Raw genomic sequence first — 19,644 nt, 5'->3', positions numbered from 1 at the left:
TGATGAGATCAAGAGTAAACCTTAAGGCAGAAAAAAAATATTTTCACGACCACAAAATTAGAGAAATTTCTAGTTCAGGCCCAGTTCTCAAAGAACCAGTTCTTTTTCCACAGTTAGCCAATTGTGAGCCACGTCATTACGTCACTCCAAAACGTGACACGTCACTGATCAGCTCTGACGGTGCTCATAGAAGAACCAGGACACAGACTGTATTCATGGTCTGGTCCGGGTCACTGCATCTAGTCTGTCCTGAACCTCAGATTCAGACCAAAGAGACAGAAAACGTTGAGTCTCCTCGTCACTCTATTGGAGTTTTTTCATGTCCGTCTTGTTTTAGTCCGGAGCCCCTAGTGGCCAGAGAGGGAAAATCATAATAAATAACTTGTGAATGAGCTTTGAGATTATTTTTCACCATGTGGGCATTACAGTGTGAATTTCTGCTTCTTTCACTTTATTTCTGGATTGTCTGAATTAAAAGCTTCCGGCTACGTGCAGGCTTAGCAGTAGTAGTAGTAGTGCAGTAGTACAGGCTACTACTATGCTAGCCTGTACTACTATGCTAGCTGTACAGGCTAGTAGTAACATCTAATACATAGATTACTACTACTATGCTAGCCTGTACTACTATGCTAGCTGTACAGGCTAGCATAGTAGTAACATCTAATACATAGATTACTACTACTATGCTAGCCTGCTCACTAGCTGTAAACTCTGGAATGGATTTCATAACTCATTACTTCACATCTCATTGTGACTCGCCTCCATTCAGGAAGTCCAGTCCACAGTTTGCATCCAGCGAGCAGAGCAACATCAGAGAAACACTTCTAGAGTTATTTCAGCAACAGTAAAGCAGACGAGGCTTCATGAATCGGAAACCTCCGCAGGTTGGATCAGAAATTTCCAATTCGTAAATTCCGTTGGTGTCAGAGCCCGACACTGATACTGGATCAGCCTTATCTCGAGCCGACAACACACCCCATCATCTCAACATGGAAATGAACAGACTCGGCTGATCACTGCCTGGCCTCCTGCTCCATGGTTATACATATTTTAGTTCTTGACTTACATTCTTTGTTGTATGTATTGATTTCTATATTTTTTCTTGACACCTCAGTTTCACATTTCCACCTCGCCACACAATAGAATCAGTGATGAAAGGTGTTCTACATTTCATCTGAGACGACAGATATAACGAACCAGAGTTTTTCAAGTATGCTCAGTGAGTCTTGGAGGGATTCTGCATGTCCGTGGGTCTTTTATCCCCAGCAGGTGGGGCGAAGAGTCCTCAGGTCTGGTTCAGGTGTGATGGGGCTCTGCAGACCGCCGCCACCCCAAGCCACGGGCCACAGGATGCAACGCCCAGACACCCAAAGGACTGGAGAAAACTGCCGCAAGCCCGAAGACCCAGAAGCACAGCGGCCGCCACCACCAATGCCCACTCAGAGGGAGTGAGCCAAGGGGCACCCCCCCATCCCAGCCACCAATGGTGCCGCCAGCTGGAGTCTTATACGCACCGTGCGTTCCATTTTTTTGAAGATAAAAAAACAGTTAAAGCTTGGGCTGCTGTTTCTGTACGCGCAGCCCCCGTGTGTGCGTACTATGAAGCTGAATCCTGGCGGCGTCACTGCCGGCCACCACCCACCCCCAGTTGTTTTCTGTTGTTGTGTTATTTATCTATTTATTTATTTGTACTACCTGCTCTATGCTACAATTGAATTGTCCCTGGGGACAAATTAAGTCTTTCATTGATTGACTGATTGAAAAAAGGGAGAGACTTCCTGAAATTATATCTTTTTACTCAGAAAATTCACCAACATATTGTAACATCTCTGCAGTTGTATTATTTGATGCAATAATGAGGTTTATGGATGATGTTTGTTAGTTCTGATTCTTTTGTGTTACCTGTTAGAGCGAGTTGGCCTGTTATTGGCTGAGACTGTAGAAGGGGGCGGAGCATGGTGCAGAAACTGCTTCTGTGTGTGTGTGTGTGCGTTATGTATGTGAATCTCCATTATCACAACAATTCAATACGAATCTTGATACAGTACCAGCGATAAGATACGATACATTAGCGATTCACTGAATCCTCTGGTGATGCGTTCCAATCCGATGTGATACACCCGTGTTCCCAATTCCATACGATTCAATCTTGATTTGATGGTGATTCACTTCTACACAATGCTCGATACAAAGCGATTTGTGCTATACGGTGCGATTCAACATGATTTCAAGCAATTAAACCCAAAACGGAAATAGAAACTAAGAAGCTGTAATTCATGTTACTGGCCTCAGTGTTCATTACAACCTCCAGAAAATTATACATTTATTTACCTGACACCTCCTGTGCTGCAAGAAGTGTGACGCTGTGACAGTGACTCCTGCACAGGCAACACAGCAGCTGTCAGCACATTCCACACTTCATACACACATGGAAGCTGGTGAAGATGTGGCAAGAAAGTGACATTTCAATCTCTATGTGTCAACAAGAAAATGAAGAAAAGCTTCATATCACGACGGGGGGGGGGGGGGGGGGGGGGATATAACAGACCAACAGGTAAACAGAGGAACATATAACAGACCAACAGGTAAACAGAGGAACATATAACAGACCAACAGGTAAACAGAGGAACATATAACAGACCAACAGGTAAACAGAGGAACATATAACAGACCAACAGGTAAACAGAGGAACATATAACAGACCAACAGGTAAACAGAGGAACATATAACAGACCAACAGGTAAACAGAGGAACATATAACAGACCAACAGGTAAACAGAGGAACATATAACAGACCAACAGGTAAACAGAGGAACATATAACAGACCAACAGGTAAACAGAGGAACATATAACAGACCAACAGGTAAACAGAGGAACATATAACAGACCAACAGGTAAACAGAGGAACATATAACAGACCAACAAATAAACAGAGGAACATATAACAGACCAACAGGTAAACAGAGGAACATATAACAGACCAACAGGTAAACAGAGGAACATATAACAGACCAACAAATAAACAGAGGAACATATAACAGACAAACAGGTAAACAGAGGAACATATAACAGACCAACAGGTAAACAGAGGAACATATAACAGACCAACAGGTAAACAGAGGAACATATAACAGACCAACAGGTAAACAGAGGAACATATAACAGACCAACAGGTAAACAGAGGAACATATAACAGACCAACAGGTAAACAGAGGAACATATAACAGACCAACAAATAAACAGAGGAACATATAACAGACCAACAGGTAAACAGAGGAACATATAACAGACCAACAGGTAAACAGAGGAACATATAACAGACCAACAGGTAAACAGAGGAACATATAACAGACCAACAGGTAAACAGAGGAACATATAACAGACCAACAGGTAAACAGAGGAACATATAACAGACCAACAGGTAAACAGAGGAACATATAACAGACCAACAGGTAAACAGAGGAACATATAACAGACCAACAGGTAAACAGAGGAACATATAACAGATCAACAAATAAACAGAGGAACATATAACAGACCAACAGGTAAACAGAGGAACATATAACAGACCAACAGGTAAACAGAGGAACATATAACAGACCAACAGGTAAACAGAGGAACATATAACAGACCAACAGGTAAACAGAGGAACATATAACAGACCAACAAATAAACAGAGGAACATATAACAGACAAACAGGTAAACAGAGGAACATATAACAGACCAACAGGTAAACAGAGGAACATATAACAGACCAACAGGTAAACAGAGGAACATATAACAGACCAACAAATAAACAGAGGAACATATACAGACCAACAAATAAACAGAGGAACATATAACAGACAAACAGGTAAACAGAGGAACATATAACAGACCAACAGGTAAACAGAGGAACATATAACAGACCAACAGGTAAACAGAGGAACATATAACAGACCAACAGGTAAACAGAGGAACATATAACAGACCAACAGGTAAACAGAGGAACATATAACAGACCAACAGGTAAACAGAGGAACATATAACAGACCAACAGGTAACCAGAGGAACATATAACAGACCAACAGGTAAACAGAGGAACATATAACAGACCAACAGAATAAACAGAGGAACATATAACAGACCAACAGGTAAACAGAGGAACATATAACAGACCAACAGGTAAACAGAGGAACATATAACAGACCAACAGGTAAACAGAGGAACATATAACAGACCAACAGGTAAACAGAGGAACATATAACAGACCAACAGGTAAACAGAGGAACATATAACAGACCAACAGGTAAACAGAGGAACATATAACAGACCAACAGGTAAACAGAGGAACATATAACAGACCAACAGGTAAACAGAGGAACATATAACAGACCAACAGGTAAACAGAGGAACATATAACAGACCAACAAATAAACAGAGGAACATATAACAGACCAACAGGTAAACAGAGGAACATATAACAGACCAACAAGTAAACAGAGGAACATATAACAGACCAACAGGTAAACAGAGGAACATATAACAGACCAACAGGTAAACAGAGGAACATATAACAGACCAACAGGTAAACAGAGGAACATATAACAGACCAACAGGTAAACAGAGGAACATATAACAGACCAACAGGTAAACAGAGGAACATATAACAGACCAACAGGTAAACAGAGGAACATATAACAGACCAACAGGTAAACAGAGGAACATATAACAGACCAACAGGTAAACAGAGGAACATATAACAGACCAACAGGTAAACAGAGGAACATATAACAGACCAACAGGTAAACAGAGGAACATATAACAGACCAACAGGTAAACAGAGGAACATATAACAGACCAACAGGTAAACAGAGGAACATATAACAGACCAACAGGTAAACAGAGGAACATATAACAGACCAACAGGTAAACAGAGGAACATATAACAGACCAACAGGTAAACAGAGGAACATATAACAGACCAACAGGTAAACAGAGGAACATATAACAGACCAACAGGTAAACAGAGGAACATATAACAGACCAACAGGTAAACAGAGGAACATATAACAGACCAACAAATAAACAGAGGAACATATAACAGACCAACAGGTAAACAGAGGAACATATAACAGACCAACAGGTAAACAGAGGAACATATAACAGACCAACAAATAAACAGAGGAACATATAACAGACCAACAGGTAAACAGAGGAACATATAACAGACCAACAGGTAAACAGAGGAACATATAACAGACCAACAGGTAAACAGAGGAACATATAACAGACCAACAGGTAAACAGAGGAACATATAACAGACCAACAGGTAAACAGAGGAACATATAACAGACCAACAAATAAACAGAGGAACATATAACAGACCAACAGGTAAACAGAGGAACATATAACAGACCAACAGGTAAACAGAGGAACATATAACAGACCAACAGGTAAACAGAGGAACATATAACAGACCAACAGGTAAACAGAGGAACATATAACAGACCAACAGGTAAACAGAGGAACATATAACAGACCAACAGGTAAACAGAGGAACATATAACAGACCAACAGGTAAACAGAGGAACATATAACAGACCAACAAATAAACAGAGGAACATATAACAGACCAACAGGTAAACAGAGGAACATATAACAGACCAACAAATAAACAGAGGAACATATAACAGACCAACAGGTAAACAGAGGAACATATAACAGATCAACAGGTAAACAGAGGAACATATAACAGACCAACAGCGTGCATCATACTTTGCACACATGGTGAGTTGTATGTGATTACAACTTGTGATCTCCATGCAATTGCCATGTTATCCTATGGAGGCCGTACTTGCACGCGCTGCTCATGTATGGTGTCCTTACACACTTGCATATTGTAATAGCGTGCAAATGCGATGAACGTGAGTTTTTCTGCACGATGTCCCAGCTACTGCTGCCTCCAGATGCTGCCCATTCCACCGCAGAGACTCTGATTCCGTAAGTAGGGTTGCCAGATATGACTCAATGTTTCTAGACCAAACAATGTAAAAACCACACTTCAATAAAAACCAGCCCAAAACCAAACACTCCTTTAAGATATTGATTTTTCACACCTTAAAAAAAACAGGAAAGAGAGGAATATACAGTGGCTTGCAAAAGTGTCCATACCCCTTGAACTTTTCCACATTTTGTCACATTAAACGCCACAAACATAAATATATTGGATTGGAATTTTATGTGAAAGACGTTGGTCAAAGTGTCACACAATTGTGAAGTACAAAGAAAATTATACATGACTTTACATTTTCTTCACAAATAAAACACTGAAAAGTGCAAAAGTATTCAGCCCCCCTGAGTCAATACTTTGTGGAACCGCCTTCTGCTGCAAGTATCTAGAAAAACACTATCTCAGTAACTCCCCCCACCCTGTCCTTTCAGACTGGGCAGTTTGGTCTCGGGAGCTAAGGGCAAAACGTCCCTCTTCCAAAACCACATCATCATACATCCTAATCCCATCTGTCGCTCTCCATTTTCCCGTCAGTGCTTTTATCTAGACACTGAGATTTCTGCCCTTTCTTCTTTCAAGACAGCTCAAGCTCAGTCAAACAGATGGAGAGAGTTTGTGAACGGCGGCTTTCAGATCTGGACACAGATTCTCCATGGATTCAGGTCGGGACTTTGACTGGGACATTCTAACACATGAATATGTTTTGTTTTAAACCATTCTATTGTAGCTCTGGTGTTATGTTTAGTTTGGTGGTCCTGCTGGAAGGTGAACCTCCAGTCTCAAGTCTTTATGTTTAGTTTGGTGGTCCTGCTGGAAGGTGACCCTCCAGTCTCAAGTCTTTATGTTTAGTTTGGTGGTCCTGCTGGAAGGTCAACCTCCAGTCTCAAGTCTTTATGTTTAGGATGGTGGTCCTGCTGGAAGGTGAACATCCAGTCTCAAGTCTTTATGTTTAGGATGGTGGTCCTGCTGGAAGGTGAACCTCCAGTCTCAAGTCTTTATGTTTAGGATGGTGGTCCTGCTGGAAGGTGAACCTCCAGTCTCAAGTCTTTATGTTTAGTTTGGTGGTCCTGCTGGAAGGTGAACCTCCAGTCTCAAGTCTTTATGTTTAGTTTGGTGGTCCTGCTGGAAGGTCAACCTCCAGTCTCAAGTCTTTATGTTTAGTTTGGTGGTCCTGCTGGAAGGTCAACCTCCAGTCTCAAGTCTTTATGTTTAGGATGGTGGTCCTGCTGGAAGGTGACCCTCCAGTCTCAAGTCTTTATGTTTAGGATGGTGGTCCTGCTGGAAGGTGAACCTCCAGTCTCAAGTCTTTATGTTTAGTTTGGTGGTCCTGCTGGAAGGTGAACCTCCAGTCTCAAGTCTTTATGTTTAGGATGGTGGTCCTGCTGGAAGGTGAACCTCCAGTCTCAAGTCTTTATGTTTAGTTTGGTGGTCCTGCTGGAAGGTGAACCTCCAGTCTCAAGTCTTTATGTTTAGTTTGATGGTCCTGCTGGAAGGTGAACCTCCAGTCTCAAGTCTTTATGTTTAGTTTGGTGGTCCTGCTGGAAGGTGAACCTCCAGTCTCAAGTCTTTATGTTTAGTTTGGTGGTCCTGCTGGAAGGTGACCCTCCAGTCTCAAGTCTTTATGTTTAGTTTGGTGGTCCTGCTGGAAGGTGACCCTCCAGTCTCAAGTCTTTATGTTTAGTTTGGTGGTCCTGCTGGAAGGTGACCCTCCAGTCTCAAGTCTTTATGTTTAGTTTGGTGGTCCTGCTGGAAGGTGACCCTCCAGTCTCAAGTCTTTATGTTTAGTTTGGTGGTCCTGCTGGAAGGTGAACCTCCAGTCTCAAGTCTTTATGTTTAGTTTGGTGGTCCTGCTGGAAGGTGAACCTCCAGTCTCAAGTCTTTATGTTTAGTTTGGTGGTCCTGCTGGAAGGTGACCCTCCAGTCTCAAGTCTTTATGTTTAGGATGGTGGTCCTGCTGAAGAGCAGCACCCAGAGCATGATGGTTCCACCACCATGTTGGACAGTGGGGACGGTGTGTTCAGGGTGATGTGTAGTGTTCAGTTTCCACCACACATAACGTTTTGCATTGAGGCCAAAAAGTTAAATTTTGGTCTCATCTGACCAGAGCACCTTCTTCCACATGTTTGCTATGTCCCCCACATGGTTTCTGGCAAACTGTAAACGGGACTTCTTATGGTTTCTTTTAACAATGACTTTCTTCTTGCCACTCTTCCATAAAGGCCAGATGTGTGGAGTGCAGCCCAATAGTTGTCCTGTGGACAGATTCCCCCACCTGAGCTGTGGATGTCTGCAGTTGGTCCAGAGTCACCATGGGCCTCTTGGCTGCATCTCTGGTCACTGCTCTCCTTGTTCGGCCTGGAAGTTTAGCTGGACGGCCGTGTCTTGGTAGGTTTGCAGTCATACTCTTTCCATTTCAGGATGATGGATTGAACAGAGCTCCGTGAGATGTTCAAAGCTTGTGAAATCTTTTTATAGCCTAACCCTGCTTTAAACTTCTCCACAACTTTATCTCTGACCTGTCTGGCGTGTTCCTTGGACTTCATGGTGATGTTTGCTCCCCAATCTTAACAGAACAGCTGTATTGGTACTGAGATTAGATTACACACAGGTGGACCTATTTAGTCATCAGGTCAACATTCAATCATTCAGCAGTCATCAGGCAACTTCTGAAGGCAATTGGTTGCACTCAGAGAAAAGGAGCTGAATACTTTTACACGCTGCACTTTTCAGGGTTTTATTTGTGAAAAAAAATGTCATTGTTTCTTTGTACTTCACAATTGTGTGACACTTTGTGTTGGTCTTTCACATAAAATTCCAATCAAATATATATTATGTTTGTGGCGTGTCATGTGACAAAATGTGAAAAAGTTCAAGGGTATGAATACTTTTGCAAGCCACTGTATAACAGACCAACAGGTAAGACACATTTCAGCCAGTGTAGAAATAATGTTAAACCATCAAACTATATGTTTAAGAACACACAAATGCACAAAATAGAAAGTTAAAAGGTAAGAGAATCTGGCTCCCCAATTGCCTGATATGGCAGGTCTCCCTGCCCTATCAGGCAACACTGGCTGCAAGAGCAGGTTTTGCCCACGTTTTTGCATGTAGACAACACGCACTTGCAAGTCCAGCGGGTTGTAGCAGTTGCTTTAGTGACGCACATAACGTGTCTGTTAGATGTGTCAGGTATCACTTTCATATTTTTTTTTTTTTTGATGGACAGACTTTTGTACTGAACCATATGAAGTTGTTGGAGAAGAACACATCGTAGACATCAAATTGCTGTATTGAGTTTCAAACTGAGTAGGTCTATTTTACTATATTTTTTTACGTAAGGTTTTAGTAAGAGACATAACAAGATTAAGAAGTAAAATCATATATTAAAACTATTAAGCCATTTTTGCATTTTAATGTAATTTAAAATACTGCATCATTTGCTTTTCACGTTATTCGTGTTTCCATCCAGGAACTGGTTCAATTGCCAGGCAACCTCAGTAAATGCATATTTTACCACAATAAAATTTATTTGACCATTAGTGACGTCACTCTTAAAGAATTCCTCGAAATTTAAGATTAAGAGACGGTTTTAGAAACGTGAAAACAGTTTGGTTTTTTTTTAACACGGGTCCTGGAGTGGTGAAATTCTAAAACCCCGGCTTATGCGATTCAACACCCCGGGGTGTGGACGGCAAAGACTGCAAACACGATCAACTGTGGAAAAAAGATGATGTAATCGCCCCCCCTCTCCCCCTGTCTGTAATGTCATCAAATTACCACAACAATCAGGGAGTACAAGCTCCAGTGGAGCGGCAGAAACTACTGACGCTAGCAGCAGGAGGAGCGCAGCCACAGACCTATAGAACTACAGGTATAGAGAGGTTGATGACAGGACTCTATTTACACATTTCTATGTGGTCTTCTGTGTTTTTGGTGTGTTTGGTGAGTCACAGCACCCTTACCAAAAAGAAGTCTACTTCAAGTATGTAATATCAGGTGTACTTAAGTATACATAGTATACTCTACCAAGTGTACTTACATTTGCACTAGAAGTTTACTTACAAGTATACTCCTTGGGACTAAATTGGCCCACTTGTAGTATACTACAAGTATACTTTAAAGTGTGCCAAAAGTATACTTAAAGTAATCTTTTAAGTTTTCTTCCAGTGTACTTCTGATATAATTGAGTATACATTTTTCTTTGAAAGTACACTTCACAGAATACTTAAAGTAATCTTGGTATTACTATTACTACCAATACATTTCAAGTCCACTACTTCGTGATACTTCACCTTTATGCTGAGAAAAGAAAGTTAAGAAAACAGCAAAGCAATTTTGTTTACATTTATTCAACATATAGATAATTGTAGAAATTGAACATTACAACAACAGATTTGTTTAACAGGAGGAAACAAACTTGAGAACACAAACTATTCTGAACATGTTTTTAATTGTCTGTTTTAAGCATTCACTTGCTTGCTTGTTGATGCTTTTTTGAAGTTTTCGTTGTTGCATTTCTTTCTTATTATTTTTCTCACATCTTGAACGCTCAAAGATGGAAACTTTGACTGAGCATGCCCTGTGAACACACACACACACACACAAAGAAATTAACACTTGTACTGTTAGGTGAACTCTGACACCACAAAATCTTAACAGTTCATACTTCAATTAATAATACTGCTGTGAATCATTTTTTTGAATATCAGATTAAGCAGAGTTTTAAAATTTGATTGATCACAATAGATAAGTTAATTTTGATGTAATTAATTAATAATAGGTAAGCATATAATGCTTTAACTGTACACCCATGATGTAAAAAGGTATCGATTGTCAAATATGCAAAACAAGCAGCAGGGTTTATTAATTTTAGACAAGACTTCTATCTTTTAACACTTTTTTATAGCAAGTCAAAACGTCTGGATGTACAAAGTTAGTGCACTTTGAAATGCTTAAAATGGTCTTCGATTTTGTATGTGTCATGACCTCCACCTCTGGCTCTGCCTCGTGGCAGCATTGTTCCTTCCTCCTCCCTCCTTTCCTTTTTCCCTAGGTGGGCGTGTCCTGCATGCTGTGTGAGGTGGAGTGCAGTGCTGATTCCTGAGTGCACTCACCTGCGGCAGGGTGTGGCTTCTCCCAGCATGCACCTCTCTCTCTATAAAGCTGGCATCAGATGAAGACTCGGCGTCGGACCGTAAAACTACCTACCGTTAGTTGAACTCTGTTCTGCCTGACCTCGCCTCAGTCTGTAAAGTTTGTCTCTCCTCGGCTGCAGCTCTTGACCCACCCTGCTGCACCGAGCTCCTGCATGAGACCTCCTGGCTGCAGCACAGGACTCCCTGACAACCATCCTCCTGGCTGCAGCACAACAAGACTCCCTGACAACCATCCTCCTGGCTGCAGCACAACAAGACTCCCTGACAACCGTCCTCCTGGCTGCAGCACAGGACTCCCTGACAACCATCCTCCTGGCTGCAGCACAACAAGACTCCCTGACAACCATCCTCCTGGCTGCAGCACAGGACTCCCTGACAAGCATCCTCCTGGCTGCAGCACAACAAGACTCCCTGACAACCATCCTCCTGGCTGCAGCACAGGACTCCCTGACAACCATCCTCCTGGCTGCAGCACAACAAGACTCCCTGACAACCATCCTCCTGGCTGCAGCACAACAAGACTCCCTGACAACCATCCTCCTGGCTGCAGCACAACAAGACTCCCTGACAACCGTCCTCCTGGCTGCAGCACAACAAGACTCCCTGACAACCGTCCTCCTGGCTGCAGCACAACAAGACTCCCTGACAACCGTCCTCCTGGCTGCAGCACAACAAGACTCCCTGACAACCGTCCTCCTGGCTGAAGCACAACAAGACTCCCTGACAACCATCCTCCTGGCTGCAGCACAACAAGACTCCCTGACAACCATCCTCCTGGCTGCAGCACAACAAGACTCCCTGACAACCATCCTCCTGGCTGCAGCACAACAAGACTCCCTGACAACCATCCTCCTGGCTGCAGCACAGGACTCCCTGACAACCATCCTCCTGGCTGCAGCACAACAAGACTCCCTGACAACCATCCTCCTGGCTGCAGCACAACAAGACTCCCTGACAACCGTCCTCCTGGCTGCAGCACAACAAGACTCCCTGACAACCGTCCTCCTGGCTGCAGCACAACAAGACTCCCTGACAACCGTCCTCCTGGCTGCAGCACAACAAGACTCCCTGACAACCGTCCTCCTGGCTGCAGCACAACAAGACTCCCTGACAACCGTCCTCCTGGCTGCAGCACAACAAGACTCCCTGACAACCGTCCTCCTGGCTGCAGCACAACAAGACTCCCTGACAACCGTCCTCCTGGCTGCAGCACAACAAGACTCCCTGACAACCGTCCTCCTGGCTGCAGCACAACAAGACTCCCTGACAACCGTCCTCCTGGCTGCAGCACAACAAGACTCCCTGACAACCATCCTCCTGGCTGCAGCACAACAAGACTCCCTGACAACCATCCTCCTGGCTGCAGCACAACAAGACTCCCTGACAACCATCCTCCTGGCTGCAGCACAACAAGACTCCCTGACAACCATCCTCCTGGCTGCAGCACAGGACTCCCTGACAACCGTCCTCCTGGCTGCAGCACAGGACTCCCTGACAACCGTCCTCCTGGCTGCAGCACAGGACTCCCCCCTGACAACCGTCCTCCTGGCTGCAGCACAGGACTCCCTGACAACCGTCCTCCTGGCTGCAGCACAACAAGACTCCCTGACAACCGTCCTCCTGGCTGCAGCACAACAAGACTCCCTGACAACCGTCCTCCTGGCTGCAGCACAACAAGACTCCCTGACAACCGTCCTCCTGGCTGCAGCACAACAAGACTCCCTGACAACCGTCCTCCTGGCTGCAGCACAACAAGACTCCCTGACAACCGTCCTCCTGGCTGCAGCACAACAAGACTCCCTGACAACCATCCTCCTGGCTGCAGCACAACAAGACTCCCTGACAACCATCCTCCTGGCTGCAGCACAACAAGACTCCCTGACAACCGTCCTCCTGGCTGCAGCACAACAAGACTCCCTGACAACCATCCTCCTGGCTGCAGCACAACAAGACTCCCTGACAACCATCCTCCTGGCTGCAGCACACACCACCTCTGTTGGTCTCCAGCGTCGACCACGCCATTCATCCCGCTCCGCTTCGTACCAGGCAGTGTGCTCCCTTAGTCTCCCGCTGGGTCCTGATGGTTTGGTTGGGGTGGTTTCGTAGTCTGTGTAGTGGTTCTGTATTGTTTATTCTGGAGTTCTGTTTGGTTGGGTTTAAGTTTGTAGTTTCTAGGTTTAGTCCATACGTCTGTAATTCTGGCTCTTGGAGTTCTGCTTGCTTGTGTTTTTGGTTTGTGTTCATTATCACGTCATTTATTAAAGTACTCTCAGAGTATCCCTGTTTGCCGTGTCTCTGTCCGCAACTGAGTCTGTGTGTGATCCGTGACAGTATGTAATGAAAGAAATGTCAGATTTCCATCAGAAAACCATCTATTGGTACTTTCGATATACGTTTATAAATAGTCAAATAATAAAATAGAAAAGTGCATCTATTTTAGTGAACTCCTAGTATTGTACCATTGATATTTTCCTGACGACCTCCAGAAGTCCTTCATGCCAGTTTGATCCTCCTGGTGGCTCTCAAAACGTGGCCCTATGATAAAGTCTGCATGTCTCCTGTCCTTCTTCCTGTTCTCGCTGCTCCTTTACACACAGTTACCAACACATGATTTTGTAGCCACTCAAAGGTGAATTCCTCACACCTTTTTTTGCTTTTTGACTTTTTGCTGCAGTTTTCCTTACTGATTCTGCAGAGACTTAACCCTTTCCCTCCCATGCTACATAAAAACAACGATGGAGAACTAAGCAACGGTGTAACGTGTTAGTACAATTTATTTTGATATTTAAAAGTAGCTATGTACACTTACCAACAATAGCATCAAGTTTTGCGGCATCAAGTTGTGGCTTGGACTCCACATCTTGATGCGCTGCTGACTGTCTTCCGGTCAAACTTGAGCAAGCGAGCGTTTCTCTGCCGAAGATGAGCACAGCAAGGTCGCCAATGTAAACTGACCAATTTGACGTTCGCAGAGTTGAGCTTCTGTTTGTGGACTTTGACGTCTGAGCCTGGCACTAGAGACACCTGTAAAACAACAAAGTTGAGTACATGTTCTAGAAAGTGATGTCAATAATGCCAGGTGGAGGGCAGGGCCAATACAACTTTATGGGAGAAATACAGTTTTTGTAAGAAATTTTGAAAACGAAAATTGACAAATATTTTACTAAATGTTAACAAAGAAATTATCGTAAGAACAAGTCCGTCCCTCCAGGATTGCGCAGATATTTTTTCTTTTTGTTGTGGGCTAAAGAAGCTTCATTTCAGGGTCTATTTTCACCCTTCTTTTTTTTTGCCTAAAACAATATATTTTTACATCATAATTAAACTTTTATTTGTATTTTACATCAGTGTAAGCCAAAGAGTCTGGAGAATAAGAAAAGATGAAAGTTATTCTTAATAGTTGTATCATTAATCTGTCTATGCATCTCTGTCTCTGCTCAGCTGTGGACAGTGGGCGGAGCCAACAGGTTTGTCTTTGTAAGCGCCAGGATCTGAGTCGATATAACTCTGATTGTATTACTGGGATAGTTGTGGGCTTTTAGAAAAGGAGCAATTCTGCACTCCTTTTGTAGAGTTTGTATTAATAAGTGTGATCGCAACATCCTGGAGGAACTGAATAGTGACATGTTTATGGATGCAGCTAAAAAAGATTGAGAAGCACCAGTCTTGCCTGTGTTTTAAAACAAGTTGCCAACCAGATGGCCTTGTATTTTAATTGGAAGAGTGCCACCAATGATTATCTGGCAATGTGTGATGTGAGTCATAATCACCCCAAGAGGTTTAAATTGTAAAAGATTACAATGGCCAAATTTAGAAGCATTGGTAAACGTTCCCACATTACCATGTCATCAGGCTCCACTTGAGGAGATGCAGGGGAAGATCCAGGAAGTGTTCAGGTTGCACTGGTCGCACATTTAAAATGCTTCCGCCACATTATGAACAGCCAATCAGCTAACAGAGGGGTGGACCCAGCGTGCGGAAACAGCCTATCATATCCCCAGACGTCACCAGTAACAGCAAACAGCCAATCATTCAGCAGCTGTGTGGTTAGGTGGCGCTGTAGTTGTTGCCATGCGGGGTTGTGTACAAGCGAGTGGCACAACATTGAGAAACACACAGTTCAGCACGCAGGGAGAAGTGAAGGCCGGGAGGAGGGTAGAGGAGCTGCTACGTAGCGGTCGTTTAGCCCTACCTGGGGAAGAGGAAGTGACAGAGGTAGAGGGAACCATACTGTATGAATGAGAAAGAGTCAGAGTGCTACGGAACGCTCACTTTTCTAATGTTACCAATTACGACATAAAGAAATTGCCATATACCCTAAAGGCCTGGAATGTGTAATCCATGCCCTGAATTTTCGTGTTGAGCCGAGTTCATAGTGACGTGTGGACGGAGGTTTTTTTTTGAGAACCTCCGGGAGAAAAAAGATTGTTTTGCCTGGTGTGGATGTGGCCTAAAAATAGTGAAGAGGACTTTTAAGAAGCTTACGTAAGAGTTTCATAAACAGACAAAATGATAGAGAGACAAAGAGAAAGGAGAGATGTTCTCCGTTTGTTTAACGACAACGATTTAATTACACGCTATCAGCTCTATTGTGCAGGAACAATGTTTCTCCTCGACCTCATCAGGGATGATCTTACGTCTCCCACAGCAAAGCAACGCAGTAACGCCTGAGATGAAGGCGATCACATCCCTGGGATACGTCGTTACAGGGAAGCTGCAGCAGTGTCGCGGTGGCGACTGCGTCTGTCCCAACCCTCCGGCAGCAGAGTGACCAGTCCGGGTTATTTGACTCTCCGTTCATTACTTGGAGCACAGAGTGCTTTTTCCTGTCTTCCTCTCTCTAACAACCAATCACAGCTTTCAGCAGACTGCACCATACGTAGCAACGGGATCGACCACACCACGTCACTAAGACACAAGTTGTGTCAACTCCTTGCTCAGAGTTGCTGTTAGAAACTTCTTGAATCATTTCGAAGCTGAGTTTCCTTGCTAGGAACTTTTAGGCTAAGATAGAAGCTCTGAGACTCTGAGACTCTTCGTGAATACTGGCACTTTTCTGAACTGCTTGGCGAGGCTTGCATTGTGCCTTTTCAAAAGTGTGTAAGTAAGTTTGAAGTTTTGCTGCATGTTGAGGACGCTTCACAATGTGGACATGTGGCTTTTGTCAGACGCAATTGTTTTTCTCAATTTTAGTACTTCACCAAAAAACCAAGATGACCCTAATGGAGGATATTAACGACACTAGAGCATCTTCCAGCACTGGCTTTGTGTTGTTGTTGTTAGCATTAGCATTAGCCATCCCATTCGCGATCCATACAAACTCATTTGCTGGTGCGGGATCAATGGCCGGTCACATCCTGTGGTCCACTGGAAATGCCTACTTGTTTTTAGTTCCATGAGCCGGGGGAGGTCTGCAGCAACTGTAGTTGTTCAGTGTTTTTAAGTTTTACAATAGAAACAATTCTGAACATTGGCCATTCTTAATAGTCTTATAATTTCCGTGCTGCAGTACACCTCTGTACCTACCTGAACGGTCGTGTACCGAAGGGTTTGGTATGAATATGTATATTGTTACATGCCTCATGACATTTTTACGAGCTCCAAGTAGACCGCGGGAGTTTATTATGTTCTTGTCAAACTTTCTGCTCTGAGACTGAATTCACTGAATACAGAGTTCTATTCACAGTGGAATGATTAAATGTACATGAATTCAGACATCCTGCCAGCTTGTAGACATCCACAACCTTTACGAAGTTCTTGCAGAACTGCTCAACAACTGGTATGACACACCTCCACAGCCAAGTGAACCTCAGAGCTATTGTTTTTCAGCAGTGTTTCAGAAAAATCTAATGTTTGGTGGTGCAAATGTTATAGAAAACAAAAGAAAACAAAAAAAACTACAAGATGACTGGAATGACCTCACATTTTCAGATGATAGAACAATATAGGAAAAACACCAAGGTCAGAGGCTTAACCTGTTATATCACGGCAATGTAGGATGGATAAGAGCATTTTCTGCATGTTCTCTATGCATCCAGCCTTCACTAATGGGACTGTCATCAACATAAACCTGCATGTTTGCTTGTCTTGCTGATCTTTTAATGTGCATGAGAGAACATGATAGCCAAAGTTGTCACTGAGACAAACACTGTACGCAACGTGCAGATGACAAAGATTAAAGTGTGTGCATCCAGATGTTGAAACACGTACATTAAAGCACAGAAGCTTTCAATAAGGGCACTGGAATTAATTCTCCCTTCATAAATCCCCCAACTGTAAAGTTAACTTTTGCAAAATGAAAAAAAACATGCTTACACATAAATGAAAACACCTTTTCCCTCTTTTTTCACTTTGATTTTCAGAGGTCTTAATGTGAGAAACATATTTGTAGGGATCTTTTTGCATTCTAACACAGATAAAGAACAAAAGAGAGGAGAGGAGTGCAGCCTATCGAGTTCCTTCCAGACACTGCAAACAAACCAGAAAAAGCAATAGACAGATAGATAGATAGATAGATAGAGAGAGAGATAGATAGATAGATAGATAGATAGACAGATAGATAGATAGATAGATAGACAGATAGATAGATAGATAGACAGATAGATAGATAGATAGATAGATAGATAGATAGATAGATAGATAGATAGATAGACAGACAGACAGACAGACAGACAGACAGACAGACAGACAGACAGACAGACAGACAGACAGACAGACAGACAGACAGACAGACAGACAGACAGACAGACAGACAGAGAGAGAGAGAGAGAGAGAGAGAGAGATAGATAGATAGATAGATAGATAGACAGACAGACAGACAGACAGACAGACAGACAGACAGACAGACAGACAGACAGACAGAGAGAGAGAGAGAGAGAGAGAGAGAGAGAGAGATAGATAGATAGATAGATAGATAGATAGATAGACAGACAGACAGACAGACAGACAGACAGACAGACAGACAGACAGACAGACAGACAGACAGACAGACAGACAGACAGACATGCACAGGAGGTCACCGCAGACATCAAAGGATCTGAGTCTCCTGTGTTTTTTTTGTAACTGAGTATCAGTTTGTCCCTCTTTCAATAACAATAAGCAAATATGAGATCAGGTTCAAATATACTCGATAGGAATTGAATCTGGGTGTGGCAGTAGTATGCTACCCAAGTCCAATAAAACAAAATATAAGATTTTATGGACTTGAATGTGCCTTCCCCTTAAATCAGTTTCTTGTTTGTTAAATATGTTCTTATTGTATTGACACGGGCATGCAAAAAATAAACACGATGACATAATATAATGAAATAATATAGAAATGTATCCTTTTCAGCTTCAATATAAATGACCTGACCTCGTCCCACAACACAGATAAATTCCTACAAAATAAATGAAATATCGCAACTCAAAATAATGTAAAATGTGTCTTTCAGGCCGTCTCTGCAATGTTTAGCTAAGGTAAATCAGTACTATTCATAAATTTCGGTGATCCACAATTTGGTATTAACAATATTGAACACAGACATAAGCAACTAAATGGTGACAGTGATTTGCTTATAAGCTTGTTGGTTGTTTGCTGTCGCAGCTATGAATTCGCGCTTAGCATTTGTCAGGAAAGGTCAAATCAACATCATCGACATTCCAAGGAAGGAGGCTATTATAGGCGAGGGATCCGAGCAGGCCCAGAACCGCCCGGCACGACTCAGAGTGTGTGAGCAACAGGAAGGTTTGCAGGGGAGAAAGAACTGGGGGCGGTTATAAAAGATCTTCTCAAAATACAAAACAAAACAAAAAAACAGTGCAGCCAGCTTCAAATTCTGCTGACATAGATAAGTGTGTTTTTCTTTTTCCAGTATTATGAATTTCTCTCTGGGTATTAGTTTCTGAATGTCCCTGACTTTCCCAGGTTTTAGGTTTTTCCTTCTCAACCAGGATTCTGGGTTTTTGGATAACTAGACATTACAGGAAACAAAGTGCCTTGATACAATTTAGCGTGTCCTTCAGACACCTATCATCCACACTGGCATAAAAAGCAGCCTCAGCCACAAAGGATTTTTCCTCTCAGCTTAACGTCATGGCCAGGGCTGCTGGTGCTCAGTGCTCATGAGCACTGCAGATATTTAAGCACCACATCCAAGTGTGTTAGTGCTCATTGGAGTACCGAACATTTTACAGTGCAGACATTATTGCTATTCATGTTCTTGTTCTTAGGGATACAAACGTTGTTTGGGGAAATGATTTTAGGTAAGTGGTGCTCCTGTGAAAATTCCAAAAGCTAAACAGTGCTGTTAACAGCAGTAATGTTAGAGTGAAACTTGTGGGGTTCACACTTTGCATTTTGAGATGTGTTCGACCCTTTGAATCTGTTTCAGATGTAAAGCACTATGCAAATATAATGTATTATTTTTAATAGTTACAAGGTGGAATTCTCTCTTCTATGCGATTGAGAGGATTGTACGGATCCTGAAGGAACAAGGAGAAGCAGCCACTGCAG

This window comes from Blennius ocellaris, assembly GCF_963422515.1.
Source record: "Blennius ocellaris genome assembly, chromosome: 10".
Classification (NCBI taxonomy): domain Eukaryota; kingdom Metazoa; phylum Chordata; class Actinopteri; order Blenniiformes; family Blenniidae; genus Blennius; species Blennius ocellaris.
The sequence above is the reverse complement of the archived record's forward strand: the minus strand, read 5'-3'. Positions refer to the sequence as shown.